Here is an 18,260-nt window from a genome sequence, read left to right as displayed (position 1 = left end):
TTTCAATCATCTAAAGACACAGGGTGCAGCTGTCGGTCACTTGTAGACTTTCCATTGGTCAGCAGTGTATGTTAAACGCGGCACCAAAGAAGTCTATTTCAAAATTAAACCCTTAAAACACCATACACCAAACTTTTCTTCACCCAACACACGGAAAATGACACATTTGGTGCTTTAAACTGTCCTTTTAGGGCAGTACTCTCACTTGATCTAAGAGTTGGTGTAATGTGGTAATTTCCTAATCTTAATCTTCTAGAAATCAACACAGAGGATGTTTAGTGTCATAGAACAAACTCTAAAACACAACAAGGCACGGGATTAATGTCAGAAAACAGAGTCTGAAACCGCCTCTTCCGTAGCACGGGCGGAGCAGGAAATAAACAAGCATCTTCCAGGGGGAGAGCACAGGAAACTGGTGCTTTGTAATCCACGCGCTATTTATATATAATCTGTACTCTTTGTTGTGCAATAAAAGACAAACAACGAATAACCATTCGTAGTATTAATCTGACGTTTGTTCCTCCGGGTCATTAATATACAGCAGCTTTGCAGCAAGGGCTGGGGCGGGAACAGGAGCTGTGGGGTCGTGCAAACCTCAAAGGGCTTTAGACTGATAGAAGCTTGAAGAGAAGGAAGGGAAATGTATTAATATTTAGGGTATTTTAGGATTGTAGGAAATAAGAGAAAGTTTAATATGTCCCTGTAGTAAAAGATGTCATCTTCCCATACCGGGAGTCGAACCCGGGCCGCCTGGGTGAAAACCAGGAATCCTAACCGCTAGACCATATGGGAGGTTGCATGAGAATATCACAGCTCTGTTTCTGTGAGAGAAGTCTCTCCTGTCAGACTCCATTCTGTACATTTCAAGTTACATTGCCACCCTCAGGGACTGACAATCAATGGGGTAACATGCACCCCACTCCTGACAAACCAGAAGGAATGAGTGGTCATGATTTGTTCAACAACCTGCTCATGTCTCATTATTTACAACCCTGGAACTTCTCCAGACTCAGAGCCCAGGACCAGAGGACAGCAGCAGCCCCCGCATTGCCTCTTACTGCCCCCCCCACCAGCCAGACAAAGCCACGCACCTCTCCCCAGGACACCCCTTCACTCCTGTGTCTCCTCACCTGGCTGAGGGCCCCACAGACCCCTCTCCAGTTACCGTCCAGCTGCTTCCTTGAACCACACTCTCCCTGCACCTGTCACAGGGCCCAGGCTGCCCTCCAGGGGCCTTCAGTTGCACCCCCTCTCCCCTTACTAACAGCACCGGCCCCAGTCCTGACACTCGATTGGTTCACACAGAGGACCAGCTCAGGTGCACCCTGGCTTCTTCCCAGGTATCTTCACATGCACAGGGTGGCCGCCAGGGGGCAGCACCGCCACAGCCAAAAGGGCCATGGAGCAGCAATGGGACATCAGCAGCCTTGAGGGGCGCAGACCCTGAAGAATCCCGCACAGCACTCTGGGAGAGCGGAGGAGGAGCCTCTGCGGTGTGTTTTTACAAAAGTAGACATTTGAGGTTAAAAACAAGTAAAGACACATTTGCAGTCATTCTCTGCTGTGTTGTTCCTCTCTAAAATTCAAATCAATTTAAAAGACTCGAATGGAGAAAACTTTAAAAATAGCTAGGCCTGGGCAGGCAGATTAAACATTCTGAAGTACAAATGTTTCCAAATTTATTCATGTAAAATGTAAACAAGTTCATCAATATATGTATCTATGTTTACAATGGATATAACAAGTGTGCGCTAATAGTGTCAGTGTGCACTTTATTGTCCCCATTTGTTCCTTTCATACATGTGGCCCCAAGTAAGCTTTTGGCTGCTCTGTCTTCTTATTCTGAGAGTCAGATGCTAAAAGAAGGGCTTGGTCCCTAGTTTGGGGCCCAGAGTACGGAGGCTCTGGGGCACCGGAAGTAAACACCCCTCCTTGATACAACTTTGGCTCGGTAACTTCTGATTGCCCTCTGACCCCAACAGACTGGATTTCTGGCAGACATCTTTTATAGAGGAGGTGACACTGACGTTGAGACGATGCTGCCGAGGGGCAAAGGGCTGACAATGGCTCTGCATTTCAACCCAGTCTCCTCCTATTACCATCTTTGTTACACCCACAGCATATAAGAGCTCTGATAGGTCATAGGGGACATCCCTCTTGTCACCTTCTGGTGCTTAAACAGATCCATTATAAGGACCAGTCCCTGTACTTTAAGACCAGCACCTGGGGCCCCCTGGGGTCTGTGTGTGTTTCACTTTCACAGACAGGGACTCGCTGACATTGGTGACCTCCACTGACTGAATCACCTTCACCAACATTACAGACCAGAAACAGAAAATGTAACCCCTGATGAAGTTTAACATTATATTGTTTAATAAGATAACATTGAACCCCAGAATACATGAATACCATTTGTTTGAATTAAAATGCACAATCCGCAAAAACACTTTTAAGAATTTAATGTTACAAAGAACATCTGGACCTAAAAAGTGAACCCTTAATACACCATAACAAAGGTTACCCAGGATCTACAGCAAGAATGTATCTAAAAGTAAACAGGAAACACCCTAAATAGATTAAAAATCAAATATAACCAGTGCTTTAAATGGGCCGGTACTCGTCTGTACTAAGTACCGGTACTTTTTATTTTTACCAAGCCGAGTACCGGCACTTCTCCACTATCAAGGAGAGTACCGGTACTCAGGTTCTGGCTGATAACGGGGGCACTGACTGGTGCCCGAGGGCCAGCTGAGTGACTATTTTTTGGCAGCATGTTGGCCGTGGCGTCTGTATTATTTAGTTGTGACAACTGGCAAGCTGCCTGATGGGGCCTGAACGGCCAATTGGAGGCCTGCCGCTGGGTGGTCTTGTTTGCCGTGGAAGAACGAAGGTACAAAGGGTCATTTTCACCAATTGGCCTCCCAGTGGGATCTGATTGTCTTTCTCCTCTCTCACTTTCCCCTGCAGATGCCACCCCCGCCCGCCTGCTAGGATATTGAGTCCATGATGGGCAGGGATGAGGTGGTGGGCTCCCTGGGGCCCAGGTGAGTTGGGAGGAGGTCAACTGACCTTTCCATTAGAGGCCAGTATTGTTCTTCCCCTGATTTCTACCCTGCTGGCCTCAGCATATTCTCGGGACCCTGCAGTGCTCACTGCCTGACACTGCAAGCTATCGGGCCCTGGGGCTTTCTGCCGAGGGGAGAGGAGGGAACATGAGGGTGAGTGAAGGTGAAGAGTGAGGTGGAAGGAGCAGAGAGTTTAAAGTACGGAAATATAGAGAGGCTGAAGGGGTAAGCGCAGATATGGATATGTAAGAGATCCAGACAAGTTACAGAAAGAGGTAGAGAGGCGCGGAGAGGGCAGATTAGAAATAGAAAGAGTGATGGTAGAGAGAGTGATAGGATACAAATACAATAGGGGACAGAATTAGCTACAAACGGGAGAGAGATGAGTGTGGGAGGTATCACGAGGTTTGAGATGTGAAGACAGTGTATGTTTGAGAGGAACAGAATCGGGACGTATTTGAAAAGAAATGCGAGAAATGCTTGTTCGTTTGTGTGCAATCTTGTATATATAAGGATTGCGCCAGATGCAAGGAAGTAGGAACATTAGAATTATTATTTTAAGAAGTTGTAAATATTACAAAACAAGAAAACATGAACATTTGGCGTTTGGCCTTCATTTTGGGAAACGAGTTAACACATTTTGTTTGGACTGAGACATTTCTCACATGTTTTGTTCTGTCCTGCAACCGATGTAAGTGGCAGAGTCTCTCTCGCCCTAGAGCACATTGAAAATTAGCCTGAAAGTGCTCAAAGTACTTTTGATGGCTTGGCACATTCAGGGTTTTAGGTAAAAATCTGCAAATATGGAGAGTTTGAGACCACTATCCAGGAAATGCAAGGGCAAAATGAATACTCAATAGAAGTGTTTTTGTATCATGTCTCGCTCCGCCTCTAACCCCGCCCACTTGCCACGCCCCTAGCTCAATTTATTGGGTACCTGCACTTATTTTTTCCCATTTAAAGCACTGAATATAACTGATCCAATACCAAGAAACCTGGTGTTTGAGCGCTATACATATATATATTCACTTAAAAAACCATAGGTTTCACACATGTTATAGTTTGGTGGACATTTCACTCATAAAAAACCAATGAAATTCCACCGTTATAGTTAGTTCAAATAACTATAACTCGAGCGCCCGCAATCCAGTGCTCATGACGTCACATATTTCATCACTCATGACATGGTCAGTGGCATCACTCATGGCATCACAGATGACATCATCCTTGTGATAGAGTGGCGGTCGTGCGAGTTATAGTTATCTGAACTAACTATAACGGTGGAATTTCATTGTTTTTTTACGAGTGAAATGTCCACCTAACTATAACATGTGTGAAACCTATGGTTTTTTAAGTGAATTTGCAAGGTTTTTTAAATGCTAATTCCTAACTATAACGTGTGTGAAACCTATGGTTTTTTAAGTGAATTTGTACGGTTTTTTAAACGTTTTTTTTTTGTTAATGGTTTTTCACCGTGCGTGCACCGTACGCGCACCCCGCGATTTAAAAAAAAATGTTTTTTCACCCTTCGGAGTCCTTTAGGGACCCCCTGACAAAGGCTAGGGGGTCAGGAACTCTCTACCCTGCCCCCTTTTCACGTTCGCCACCGATCTTTTTCACTCTCGCACCCACAACAAACGAAATGGCGTCCGACACTTCCTGATTTCGACCGATTCGAACGTTGACTGACATGTAACCACCAATAAGAATTACGCTCGTGCACGTTAGGGTGCGCGCATGGTGCGCGCACGGTGCGCGGCTATAGATATTTATGTGCTTTAACTGCACTTTTCTCAGGAACTACTGAATAGATTGACTCCATATATGCAAAAGGCACTTCCCTGACCTGAGGACTACCTCGCTGCCAAATTTCAAGTAATTCTGTTCAGCCGTTCGGGCTGTACCTTCGACTAAAGGTCCTATGGGAAAATGCATGGGGAAAATGCGTTTTGGGACCCCCCTTTTTTCTCGGCCCCCGCTTGACGAATCACCCCGAGTCTTTCAGGGTAGGAGCTGAACGGAGCGCCCCATTAGTTTTCAAAATTTCGCGAGGATTCGTCAACCGGCGCCAAAGTTATTCAAAATAGAATTTTCAGATTTCCTATGGAAACACGGTCCTAACTATAACTATCTACTGGAGACTGCCAGTAGATAATATATCTATATATATAACTAGATAACATAACCGAATTATTAACTTCTGGATCCCAAAATAATAAATGAAATATATCATCAAAAGCAGTCACTGCTCACCCATTCTCAGGGCTTTAAGTGGGCCGGGTCTCACCGGTGCTGAGCACCAGCCGATTTTTTAAAGGATGCCTCGAAACGGGTCTCTATCCGGCTCTGTTTTGTGCCCTGGCACAGGCGGTCCGTTGTTTTTTGGACTGCAGTAACAGCAGCACTTCGGTGTGCCCTGCTCACTCCTCACTAGTGGAGAAGTTACGGCATAACGTCATGCCAGGTGAGCGTGTAGGGGAAGGAAAATCCTTTAAAGAGAGTCATTGCCTCTCTGGATTTCCCTTCTCTTTTTGAAACTCGGGAGAAGCAACATTGTCATGGTATCACCAGGGCTTCAAGTGGAAGCTTTTTCTACATTATATAAAAAACATAGTTGCTGCTTATTTATCTATGCAACTAACAACCATTGACAAAGCCAATAGTGCTGACTTGTTGCAGGTATGATGTTACTTGGTGTATCATATATCTGGATGCAATGAGAAACAGCAAAATACAAGTCAGGCGATACACTATGGGAAGCCAGACTTTTAGCTGATGGCGTTTTTAAGCCACGCCCTTTAATTATTATACCACGCCCCCGTGAGAGACCCCCCCAGTTTTTTCATTCCACTTAAAACCCTGTCCATTCTCCCTATAAGTTAAATAGCTAAATATCTGTCGGGTTTGCAGCTTTACCAAGTGATTAGAAACAGAAAGATGTCTAGAAGGGCAGCCTCTGTGCCCACTTCTCATACCATATACCGCCCTTTGTCACCTTACCCCAGCTGAGCCCCTGATAGCTCAGTTGGTGGAGCGGAGGACTGCTGTGAAGTGCTGAACATCCTTCGGACGCTCATTCAAATCCGTTCCGAAGGAATTTTTCAAATTCTTAACTCTTTTACATTAGAAAACGCCTCTTTCTCAGCCACTCATACACCTGGGCTTTTCCTGCCTCCTCTCTTCTCCTTTACAACCCAGCTCTCTCCTACTGTTCGGGTGGGAGGGTCTCCCTCGCCACTCCCTGTGTGCAGCCCCCGCTGCAATCCTCCATCATCAGACAGAGCCAGGGGCCCCTGGGCTGAAGAGCCAGGCCGGGCCCCGTCGGAGGCAGCCCTGGGAGCTGGTTGCTGTGACTCTGGCATCAGGTGATGCTGCTGAGAGCGCTGCTGAGAGTGTCTGCTAGGAGGTGAGAAGGTTCTTGTGAGGTGTGAGGGAGGAGAGTGTTTGTGTGTGTGTGTGTGTGTGTGTTTGTTGAGCCTGTGGGCCCCTGTGTTGGTGTGAAAGAGTTGAAAAATGACACGAATTCGTAGCATATGAGGATGGACAGGCGGGTTTTCAGGCACATGAGGAGCGGCTCAGCGAGGCCAGGTGTAGCTGTTCCTCGTTAGTATAGCGGTCAGTATCCCCGCCTGTCACGCGGGAAACCGGGGTTCAATTCCCTGACGGGGAGGATTCCATCACATTTTTTAAAGCATGACAACTCTACCTTTATTTAGAATTTCATCTAGAATCTGACGCTTTCCACTCATGACATCATCTCCCAGAAGTCAAAGATTTACTAATGCAATCTCATAACTTTTCATATCAATCACGGGCAATTTTTAAATCTGACTCTTTTTGGGAAGGATGTCTGCCTTTTCATTTTAAGCTTCTGTGTACTTTATTGAAAAAAGAAACGTGCACAAAGCTGAGTTATTTACATCAAAATCAAAGGACTACATGATATATAAAATGCATTGAAGCCTGTTTTTTTCAAGAAACAAATTAAATGATGGCTCGGGCCCCTAATGAGGAATTGTTTTATATGAAAGTGAATCTTTTTAAAACTCTTTGTGGCAGATTCACAAGCCCCTTGCGGCACTTTTACGCCGCAGTTGCGTCACTTTTGTGACGCAGCGGCGGCGTAAACAATGCGCCACTATGCGACATATTTACAACGTGACACATCTAGTGAGATGCATCACGTTGTAAAGCCCTGCGCTACATTATACCTGCGTCAGGTATAATGTATGCAGGGTGGGCGTTCCATCGCAAGGAAGCCCCGTAAAAGTGACGCAGTGAAATCTACAAGATTTCACTGAGTCACATTTACGTCCCAGTTGCGTCAAATCTTTACGCCTGCTTGAAGCAGGCGTAAGGAGTGACGCAGCATGTATGGTATAGGACACCCCTGGGCAGTGCTGGAGTTGCGTCGCGCTTGCGACACAACTCCAGAACTGCGTCACCCTTACGGCGACAGATGCGTCACGCATCTGTCTATCCTTGCGCCACAGTGCGTCGCATTATAAATGCGGCGCAAGCATGGTGGCGCAAGGGGCTTTCTGAGTCACGCAAAATAACTGGCGCATCCCTGCTAATATGCAGGGATGTGCCAGTTATTGTAAATCTGGCCCTTTAAGTGTAATGGCTTAGAACTTACATTCACGTTGTGAAAGTAAAAGTACCACTGAGCTGGACGTGCACTCCCCACCTTCCTCACCAGAGATTGTATATTTCCCAGGTCCAGGCATGACGACTAAATGTAGCTCAGGTGTTTAAACTGCATTCTGGGAGTTGGTTATGGTTGTTCATGTTTATGGGATTTATAGAGCGCAAAGCTGCCAAAGGGCTTCCCAGCACTGGGTGTCCGATAAGAGACAGAAGTTAGAGGGGATTAGTGGCGCTGCTGGAAAAGTCAGGTTTTCATCTTTTTTTCGGAAAGTTGATTCTGATTCCAGACGCTTAAATTCATGTGGAAGAGAACTCCACAGCTTGGGTGCCAGACGCGCCAAGGATCTGCCACCCCATCTGGCTCGCTTGATTATGATTATTTTTAATAAGCCATCAGAGCAGGGTCTGATGCTTCTGTTAGTGACATAAAGGCCCACCAAGCTACTAATTTTACTGGGGCCCCTGTTGTGTATGGCTTTGTGTGTCAGACCGAGTGCTTTGAATTTAACTCTGGCCTCGATCAGCCAGGATAGCTTGACTCCAGTGGCATGGAGAGCACGGGACCCAAGTCTGGGCATACCCATTCCACTTGGGGCGACAAATGCAAAAAAGAACAATTGATGCACAGAATGCAGAATAATGTCATACATTCACCCCGGTATAGAGATCTGGGCCTAAATCCATTGTTTTTTTGCTTACCATGCCATTCCAGTTTGAACCCAGCCATATGCAAATCAGTCTTGACCCTGTGCCTCATATTAAACAGCTTTTTCAGCGCAAAATACATCCACACATAAAAAAAATAGCAAAATGCCGGACTGGCATTTCAAACTATATTGCGTCATTTTTCTGGGATTTTACATACTTTGGGGAATATAAATGACTCAAATTTTGCTACGGCAACTGTTATTCTGACAATTTTTGTTTCTGTCTGTTTAAGGGCTTCCTCACCTTTTTTCTAGCAATCTCTGTTTCTTTCATTGTCTCTCGTCTCTGGGAGACTTTACATGCTTCTCATAATGTTTGTGCTGATTCCACCAAACTCTCATTCTTGTCTGAATATGTTGTCCAATGTGAACGGAGTTTAATTTTGTCTCCAGTTGGTTCATGATGTCATTGGTAATAATGGATGCTTCCGTCAATCTTGGTAGGAGTGTCGCAAGCCTGTTCCATGGACACACATGGTAAATGTATAGCCTCTTTTCGCTGGGTGTAGCATCCTCCATGGGTTACTTGGGGACAGTAACACATGACATAGTCAGACAATGTCTTTCTTTGTCATGGGTAAGTCTGGTCCACCTGATCCATCCATCAGGCTCTCAGGGACATATTCCAGTGAAAATACTGCTTCAGCCGCACTCTTTTTTTTAATTTTATTTTTTACGGTTAGCGTAAACATTGGCCCATTGCCTTTAGAGCGCTTTACGTGAGGAACAGGTTCAATTTCAGTTGTTTGGCCAACAGTTTTGGTGAAATTGTCAACAACCTTCATATGTTGAATAGTTACCAAGAAAGTGCAGAAATAAAAGAAAGAACATTTCTATTTTATATCTGGTAACACTTTATTAAAGCCTTTCTTTTACACACTGCTTTCCAGTCTGTGTGTCTCCTAGTAAGTTATGCGGTGTGGAGGGTGCGTGGAGTCAAGTCCACACTGTGTGTGTTACTGCTGTGCAGCCACAGGAGAAAGGTGTCCACATAGGCACATAAATGATAAAACACCTGTGTGGAGCATCACATGATGCCCAGCACCGCCTAAAGATAATGGGGCAGATTTACAAGCCCTTTGCGCCACTTTTGCGTCACTTTTAACATGGGAAAAGTGACGTAAAATTGGCGCAAGGGGCTTGTAAATCTGCCCCAATGTGTATATGTCCACAGAGACCAGGAGGATGAAAACAGGAAGGGAGGGGTCATCTGAGAGAGAGAAATGGGCTCTCTGGTCACTGCTAAATACCTAGAATAATACAAAACAAATTCAGTAAATAACAAAAGCAACTCAGGTCTCACCGAGATTTGAACTCAGATCACTGGATTCAGAGTCCAGAGTGCTAACCATTACACCATGGAACCACCTCTGGGCACCACCTGTCACATTTCAATCATCTAAAGACACAGGATGCAGCTGTCGGTCACTTGTAGACTTTCTATTGCTCAGCAGTGTATGTTAAACGCGGCACCAAAGAAGTCTATTTCAAAATTAAACCCTTAAAACACCATACACCAAACTTTTCTTCACCCAACACACGGAAAAGGACACATTTGGTGCTTTAAACTGTCCTTTTAGGGCAGTACTCTCACTTGCTCTAAGAGCTGGTGTAATGCGGTAATTTCCTAATCTTAATCTTCTAGAAATCAACACAGAGGATGTTTAGTGTCATAGAACAAACTCTAAAACACAACAAGGCACGGGATTAATGTCAGAAAACAGAGTCTGAAACCGCCTCTTCCGTAGCACGGGCGGAGCAGGAAATAAACAAGCTTTTTCCACAGTGAGAGCACAGGAAACTGGTGCTTTGTAATCCACGCGCTGTTTATATATAATCTGTACTCTTTGTTGTGCAATAAAAGACAAACAACGAATAACCATTCGTAGTATTAATCTGACATTTGTTCCTCCGGGTCATTAATATACAGCAGCTGTGCAGCAGGGGCTGGGGCGGGAACAGGAGCTGTGGGGTCGTGCAAACTTCAAAGGGCTTCAGACTGATAGCAGCTTGAAGAGAAGGAAGGGAAATTTATTAATATTTAGGGTATTTTAGGTTTGTAGGAAATAAGAGAAAGTTTAATATGTCCCTGTAGTAAAAGATGTCATCTTCCCATACCGGGAGTCGAACCCGGGCCACCTGGGTGAAAACCAGGAATCCTAACCACTAGACCATATGGGAGGTTGCATGACCTTATCACAGCTCTGTTTCTGTGAGAGAAGTCTCTCCTGTCAGACTCCATTCTGTACATTTCAAGTTACATTGCCACCCTCAGGGTCTGACCATCAATGGGGTAACATGCACCCCACTCCTGACAAACCAGAAGGAATGAGGGGTCATGATTTGTTCAACAACCTGCTCATGTCTCATTATTTACAACCCTGGAACTTCTCCAGACACAGAGCCCAGGACCAGAGGACAGCAGCAGCCCCCGCATTGCCTCTTACTGCCCCCCCCACCAGCCAGACAAAGCCACGCCCCTCTCCCCAGGACACCCCTTCACTCCTGTGTCTCCTCACCTGGCTGAGGGCCCCACAGACCCCTCTTCAGTTACCTTCCAGCAGATCCTTGAACCACACTCTCCCTGCACCTGTCACAGGGCCCAGGCTGCCCTCCAGAGGGCTTCAGTTGCACCCCCTCTCCCCCTACTAACAGCACCGACCCGAGTCCTGACACTCGATTGGTTCACACAGAGGAGGACCAGCTCAGGTGCACCCTGGCTTCTTCCCAGGTATCTTCAGATGCACAGGGTGACCGCCAGGGGGCAGCACCGTCACAGCCAAAAGGGCCATGGAGCAGCAATGGGACATCAGCAGCCTTGAGGGGTGCAGACCCCGAAGAATCCCGCACAGCATTCTGGGAGAGCGGAGGAGGAGCCTCTGCGGTGTGTTTTTACAAAAGTAGACATTTGAGGTTAAAAACAAGTAAAGACACATTTGCAGTCATTCTCTGCTGTGTTGTTCCTCTCTAAAATTCAAATCAATTTAAAAGACTCGAATGGAGAAAACTTTAAAAATAGCAAGGCCTGGGCAGGCAGATTAAACATTCTGAAGTACAAATGTTTCCAAATTTATTCATGTAAAATGTAAACAAGTTCATCAATATATGTATCTATGTTTACAATGGATGTAACAAGTGTGCGCTAATAGGGTCAGGGTGCACTTTATTGTCCCCATTTGTTCCTTTCATACATGTGGCCCCAAGTAAGCTTTTGGCTGCTCTGTCTTCTTATTCTGAGAGTCAGATGCTAAAAGGAGGGCTTGGTCCCTAGTTTGGGGCCCCAGAGTACGGAGGCCCTGGGGCACCGGAAGTAAACACCCCTCGTTGATACAACTATGGCCCGGTAACCTCTGATTTCCCTCTGACCCCCACAGACTGGATTTCTGGCAGACATCTTTTATGGAGGAGGTGACACTGATGTTGAGACGATGCTGCCGAGGGGCAAAGGGCTGACAATGGCTCAGCATTTCAACCTAGTCTCCTCCTATTACCATCTTTGTTACACCCACAGCATATAAGAGCTCTGATAGGTCAGAGGGGACATCCCTCTTGTCACCTTCTGGTGGTTAAACAGATCCTATTACAAGGACCAGCCCCTGTACTTTAAGACCAGCACCTGGGGCCCCCTGGGGTCTGAGTGTGTTTCACATTCACAGACGGACTCGCTGACATTGGCGGCCTCCAGTGACTGAATCACCTTTACCAACATTACAGAGCAACAACATAAAATGTAACACTTGATGAAGTTTGACATTATATTGTTTAATAAGATAACATTGAACCCCAGAATACATGAATACCATTTCTTTAATTAAAATGCACAATCCGCAAAAACACTTTAAAGAATTTAATGTTACAAAGAACATCTGGACCTAAAAAGTGAACCCTTAATACACCATAACAAAGGTTACCCAGGATCTACAGCAAGAATGTATCCAAAAGTAAACAGGAAACACCCTAAATAAATTAAAAATCAAATATAACTGATCCAATACCAAGAAACCTGGTGTTTGAGCGCTATTATATATAACTAGATAACATAACCGAATTATTAACTTCTGGATCCCAAAATAATAAATGAAATATATCTTCAAAAGCAGTCACTGTTCACCCATTCTCAGGGCTTTAAGTGGGCCGAGTCTCACCGGTGCTGAGCACCAGCAGATTTTTTAATGGAGACCTCGAAACGGGTCTCTATCCGGCTCTGTTTTGTGCCCTGGCACAGGCGGTCCGTTGTATTTTGGACTGCAGTAACAGCAGCACATCGGTGTTCCCTGCTCACTCCTTACTAGTGGAGAAGTTACGGCATTGTAACGGTCTAGTTGTTACGCTAGCGGGAGACCCCCGGAAGCACACACACACTATGTATCACTCTCTGGCCAGGCGTGGCCAGAGAGAGTATAAATAAAAGGGCGGAGGTCGCTCGGGACCTTCCGGCCCAGACCAGTACACCTGCCTCATGTGTCCTTATTTCTCCGCCGTCCTCACCACGTGGCCCGGCATCAGTAGGCCTCACTGGTAGCGGTGTCCCCATGCTGGTGCATCTCCACACTGGCGACGAGGGTGGGCCTACACCCTCGTCATCATCTTACCCCGCAAGGCAGAACCACGTCCCCGAGTCCGGCGAACGCGCCGAGAACTGTGCGCACCGGCGTTGGCAAGGCAACCGTCTGCGGGAGCAGCATTGTATCCTGTACACGAGCGGCAGCTGCCCAGGCACAGAGCACGTCAGCGCCCGTGCTTGAAGAAACGTGCTCCGGCGGAGGACTGTGAACGCAAGGCTGGCGCTCTCATCACCGTGACGGCGCAGTGCCGGTAAGCAGAGGAGCTGACACGTGCGCTGCAGAGCGCTTATGCTGCATGAATCGGGGGAAGTTTTCTGAAGCCGAATTGAAGGCACGGCCCAACACAACAAGCACTTGCTGCCACAAGGGAAGTGTATGTCTGGCGTGACCTTATGTAATCCTGTAAGCTTGTGAATGAGCGCCCAATAAGCATTGGCAAAGACAACCAGCTAACTTCACATACACTCCCAGTGCGGTGCACTCGGAAGGGACTAAATTAGCGCATACTCACAGTGTTTTGTCGGCAGACAGCGCAGGGTGACTGACACAGACCGCCACCCAGACTACAGATACCACAAGCGTTGGCCACCACAAATATCAATGTCGGTGAGGGGTAAACCACGCAGCTGAGACAACGCAAGGGGCACAGCGCGTGCTAAATCTTGCTGTTAGAGACTTGTGAAGGAGCGCTGGAGGTGGCACGACAGTTAATCAGCGGTCAACATGGTAGACCAAGCGGTGGCAGGAACGTGCCGGCAACCAGTGACACCAGCACCACTAGTGACGCTCACACACTCACAAGTAAGCGCATTACCCCCATTTAGTGAACTAATTTACCCCGCAACGGCGTCTCCAAGATGGAAGGTATGGCTGGGCCGCCTCGATAACTATTTCATAGCAACGAGGGAAACCGACGACAAGGTCAAAAGATCGCTTCTATTGCACTTCGCAGGGGACTAAATCTATAAATTGTTTGCACACCTGCCAAACACAGGGCCAGCAACGGACTATGATGCAGCAGTCAGAGCATTGAACGCACACTTCGATCCTCAACTAAACCCCGACTATGAGCGGTTTAAATTACGACAAGCACGTCAGCGAGACGGTGAATCTATGGATGAATTTCACGCCCGTCTTCGAGAACTAGCTAGTACATGCACAGAGGATGACCCAGTGAAGGAGGCACGTGCACAGTTAATTCAAGGGTGACGGACCAAAACCTTGAGGACCCTGATACTCCGCCAAACCCGCATCTCCCTAGAAGACATCTTGATATTAGCAAGGTCGCACGAACTATCAGATGTCTGGGCGTCGGCAATGGAAGCAGCCCTTCATACCGCAGCAGAACAGACAGTCACTGTCAAGACAGAGAGAGCCGATGTGCTGCGCACGATGCCGCGTGGAGCCCGTGGAAGGTGGCCCACCAGAACACCACGAAGATCGCAGTGTGGGTACTGTGGAAAAGAGGAGCACCCGCAAGACAACTGCCCGGCAAGAGGGAAAACATGTACCAAGTGCGGCATCCCTAATCATTTTGCAAGTGTGTGTAGAGGTTGTGCAAGACCGAGAGGATCGTTGGGAAGGAAAACACCGTACAGACAAGTAAAACAACTATCGTTAGACGAACCGACTCAAGCAACCACACACACCTCAGGGTCTGCGCATCGACAATACCTGGAAGACTCATCATCAGAGGAAGAAGAGGAGTGCCACTTTGTGTCATTTGTCAATGACCTAAAATGACGGCGTCGCCCACAGCCAACCTGCGAGGTCAAGATAGCTGGACCAAAAGTCACTGCCTTAATAGACACGGGAGTATCCGTTAAGGTCATGGGTTACCAACACTATCAGACACTCAAGGCCAAACCTCAGCTAACACCTTCGAAAGTGAAAATCCTCACATACGGGAGCCAGGTTCCGCTCCCACTGAAAGGAAAAATACTAGTAGCAGTCCAATCAGAAGATCAGGAGGTCACCACGACATTCCATATAGTGGACAAAGAAGCGGACATTCTACTTGGGAGCCACACAGCTGAAGACCTCAGTCTAGTCTCGTTCGCCAATACTGTGAAAACCACACAAACGGAAGACATCCTAGGACAGTTCCCACAACTATTTCAAGGACTAGGAAGTATAAAGAGGCCTCCTATAAAACGACATATTGACACAGCAGTGCAGCCGGTAGCCCTACGACATCGACGGATACCCTTCTATATGAGACCACTAGTCGAACAAGAGCTACTGAAACTCGAACAGCAAGGAGTCATAGAAAAGGTGTCAGGTCCGACTCCGTGGGTGTCCCCGATGGTGATTGCTGAGAAACCTCGTCAACCAGGAAAGATCCGGATATGCATCGACATGAGGATGCCTAACCAAGCAATCAAAAGGGAACGACATTTGACGCCTACCGTGGATGACATCCTAGCAGATCTGAATGGATCACAATGGTTTTCCATGCTAGATTTAAATGCAGTATACCATCAGCTAAAGCTGGACAAAGACAGCAGATACATAACAACGTTTTCGACACACCTGGGCCTGCGAAGATACAGGCGGTTGAACTTTGGGATATCCTCAGCCTCCGAGATATTCCAGAATGCCGTAAAGGAGGTATTAACAGGTCTGCAAGGAGTCATAAACGTAAGCGACTATATCCTGATACACTCAGCGACGCTGGAAAAGCACCACCGCAGACTCAAAGCAACTCTAAAGCGGATAGCCGAACATGGGGTGACACTACATAAGGACAATTGCCGGTTCTTTCAGCGCTCTATTGAGTTCTTCGGATATGTCTTTGGTCCGGAAGGAGTGAAAGTTGACCAGAAGTAATCGGAAGCAATTCAGCTAGCACCTGCACCCAACTCCACCTTAGAGGTTAGGAGCTTCATGGGTATGGCCACATACTGTGGTAGGTTCATCCCGAACCTAGCCACCATCGCCGAACCTCTACGCAGGCTAACAAAGAAAGACGCTGTGTGGCAATGGACCAAAAGAGAGTAGGAGGCATTCCAAAACGTTAAATCAGCCCGGTTAGCCAGTACGACAATGGCATACTTCGACACCAACCGACAGACAGAACTGATAGTGGATGCTAGCCCCGTAGGGCTGGGGGTGGTGTTGACCCAAGAAACAGAGCCGGGAACCTGGGCACCGCTAGCGTTTGCCAGCAAAGCGCTCACAGCAACTGAAGCCAGATATTTTCAGATAGAGCGAGAGGCTCTCGCCATCAAATGGGCATGCAATCATTTTCACTTATATGTTAGCGGGCACCCGTTCCGAGTGGTGACGGATCACCAACCACTCATTCCATTGTTCCGAGGGTCGGCGCCACATCCCCCACCGAGGATCGAACGATGGGCGATACAACTCCAACAATACCAGATGGAACTAGTATACCGTCCTGGCGCCAAAAATCCAGCTGACTTCCTGTCACGATACCCGGCACAACAGGAAGAAACAGATAGAAATCAAGAACGGAAAACCGAAGAATTCATCAATATGATATCTCAATGGGCCTGCCTGCAGACAGTCTCACAAGATGAAGTAACGTCACATATGGAATCAGACATGGTCCTCAAAAGAACAATGGACGCGATAGCGAGAGGATCATGGGATGGTTTTCTCCACAACGTCCATGGGTGGAATGAAGCAGAAAGAACACGACTAGGAAAGATATGGAGAGTCCGGGACGAACTAAGCACGACAGAAAATGGTATCCTGCTAAGAGGGTCACGTATTGTCATCCCTCAGAGCCTGCAAGACCGAGTCACTGTCCTGGCACATGAAGGTCATCAGGGCACCGGAAGAATGAAGTCCCGACTGCGGGGAAAAACTGTGGTTCCCCGGGCTAGAGGAAGCAGCGGAGAGGGTAGTCAAAAACTGCCGAGCATGTCAACTGACCGGGAATGCAGAAACTCCGCCCCGGTGATCACGGAAGACCCTGCCCCAGCTCCCTGGTCGTGGGTGAGCCTGGATTTCGGGAGCTTCCCCGATGGGAGGGTCACTGCAGTGCTAATGGACAGTTACACAAAGTACCCCTGTGTCGAGATCTTACCATCCACAGTATTCAATCATTTAGCCCTGGCACTCCTGAAAATATTTGCACTCTTTGGCCTACCAAATGTCATCAAGAAGGACAATGGACCTCCATTCCAGGGAGGTGAATTCAAAGAGTTCCTGTCGAGGTTAGGAATAAAACACCACCGCATAACTCCACAATGGCCGCAAGCCAATGGCGAAGTGGAACGGTTCATGTTATGTTATGTTATGTTATAAGCATTTATAAAGCGCGTCTGTTACCAAAAAGGTGTCCTGGCGCTCAGAGAAGACCCAAAGAGGAATAGAATGAGAGAGATGAAGGCATATGGAAGATCAATACTTGAAAAGAAAGGTTTTTGAGGACAATTAACAAATTCTTGCGCATAGCCGTAGCGGAACAAACAGATCCAGAAGTAGAACTACAAAAGTTCCTGAGGGAGTACCGCAGCACACCACACTGCACAACTCAGAGAACCCCGTGGTCGTTGATGCTGGCCGGGCCCCGGTGGGACAGTTTTCCAGTAGCAGAAAACTGGGAGCCAGAGCCGTACAACGCATCAGCGATGCAGCGCCGAAGAACCACGACCAATGAAAAAGCAAGCCAACGGAGGCGAGCCAAAGACCGTACCCTGAGGCTAGGGTGTAAGGTACTAATAAGAAACCGGAGAAGTGGAGGAAAATTCCGAACACCCTATGAAGATGGTCGATGGTCGGTGCAGGAGGTCCTAGGAACGGCAGTAACGGTGGAGCGGAATGGAGAAGTGATAACCAGGAACATCTTGTGGTTCAAAGAAATTCCAGAGACAGAACATGAACGTCAGGTGTCTGGACATGCACCAAGTCCAGATGTGACCCTGAATGAATCGAGACTAACTCACACCGATGAACCACAACAAAGCTTGCAACCGGCAAGAGAAGAAGGGGAGACTGACGTGCCAGGGACAAACATCGAAGCTGGAACTGTCAGTCCCACTAGAGGAATGAGCGCAGTGCGACACAGGTACAACCTGCGTCCCAACCCACGACCTAATAGCCAACTAACAGAATTCGCATGGAGTGCGCAAGTTGGTCGGAAAAGAAAAGAACTGATTTGGAATGGGATGTAACGGTCTAGTTGTTACGCTAGCGGGAGACCCCCGGAAGCACACACACACTATGTATCACTCTCTGGCCAGGCGTGGCCAGAGAGAGTATAAATAAAAGGGCGGAGGTCGCTCGGGACCTTCCGGCCCAGA

The 18,260-nt window shown here is 47.3% G+C and overlaps 2 non-coding genes across 2 annotated transcripts; both read right to left on the bottom strand.

The window, feature by feature from the left end:
* Window positions 1–720: 720 nt before the first annotated feature.
* Window positions 721–792, bottom strand: TRNAE-UUC (transfer RNA glutamic acid (anticodon UUC)). The gene has a single exon. It is a non-coding gene; the product is annotated as a tRNA-Glu (tRNA).
* A 9,739-nt stretch (window positions 793–10,531) lies between these two features.
* Window positions 10,532–10,603, bottom strand: TRNAE-UUC (transfer RNA glutamic acid (anticodon UUC)). Its single transcript has one exon. It is a non-coding gene; the product is annotated as a tRNA-Glu (tRNA).
* Window positions 10,604–18,260: the final 7,657 nt, after the last annotated feature.

The sequence above is a fragment of the Triturus cristatus genome, chromosome 4_1 (assembly GCF_964204655.1).
Source record: "Triturus cristatus chromosome 4_1, aTriCri1.1, whole genome shotgun sequence".
In the NCBI taxonomy this organism is placed as follows: domain Eukaryota; kingdom Metazoa; phylum Chordata; class Amphibia; order Caudata; family Salamandridae; genus Triturus; species Triturus cristatus.
The sequence above is the reverse complement of the archived record's forward strand: the minus strand, read 5'-3'. Positions and strand labels throughout refer to the sequence as shown.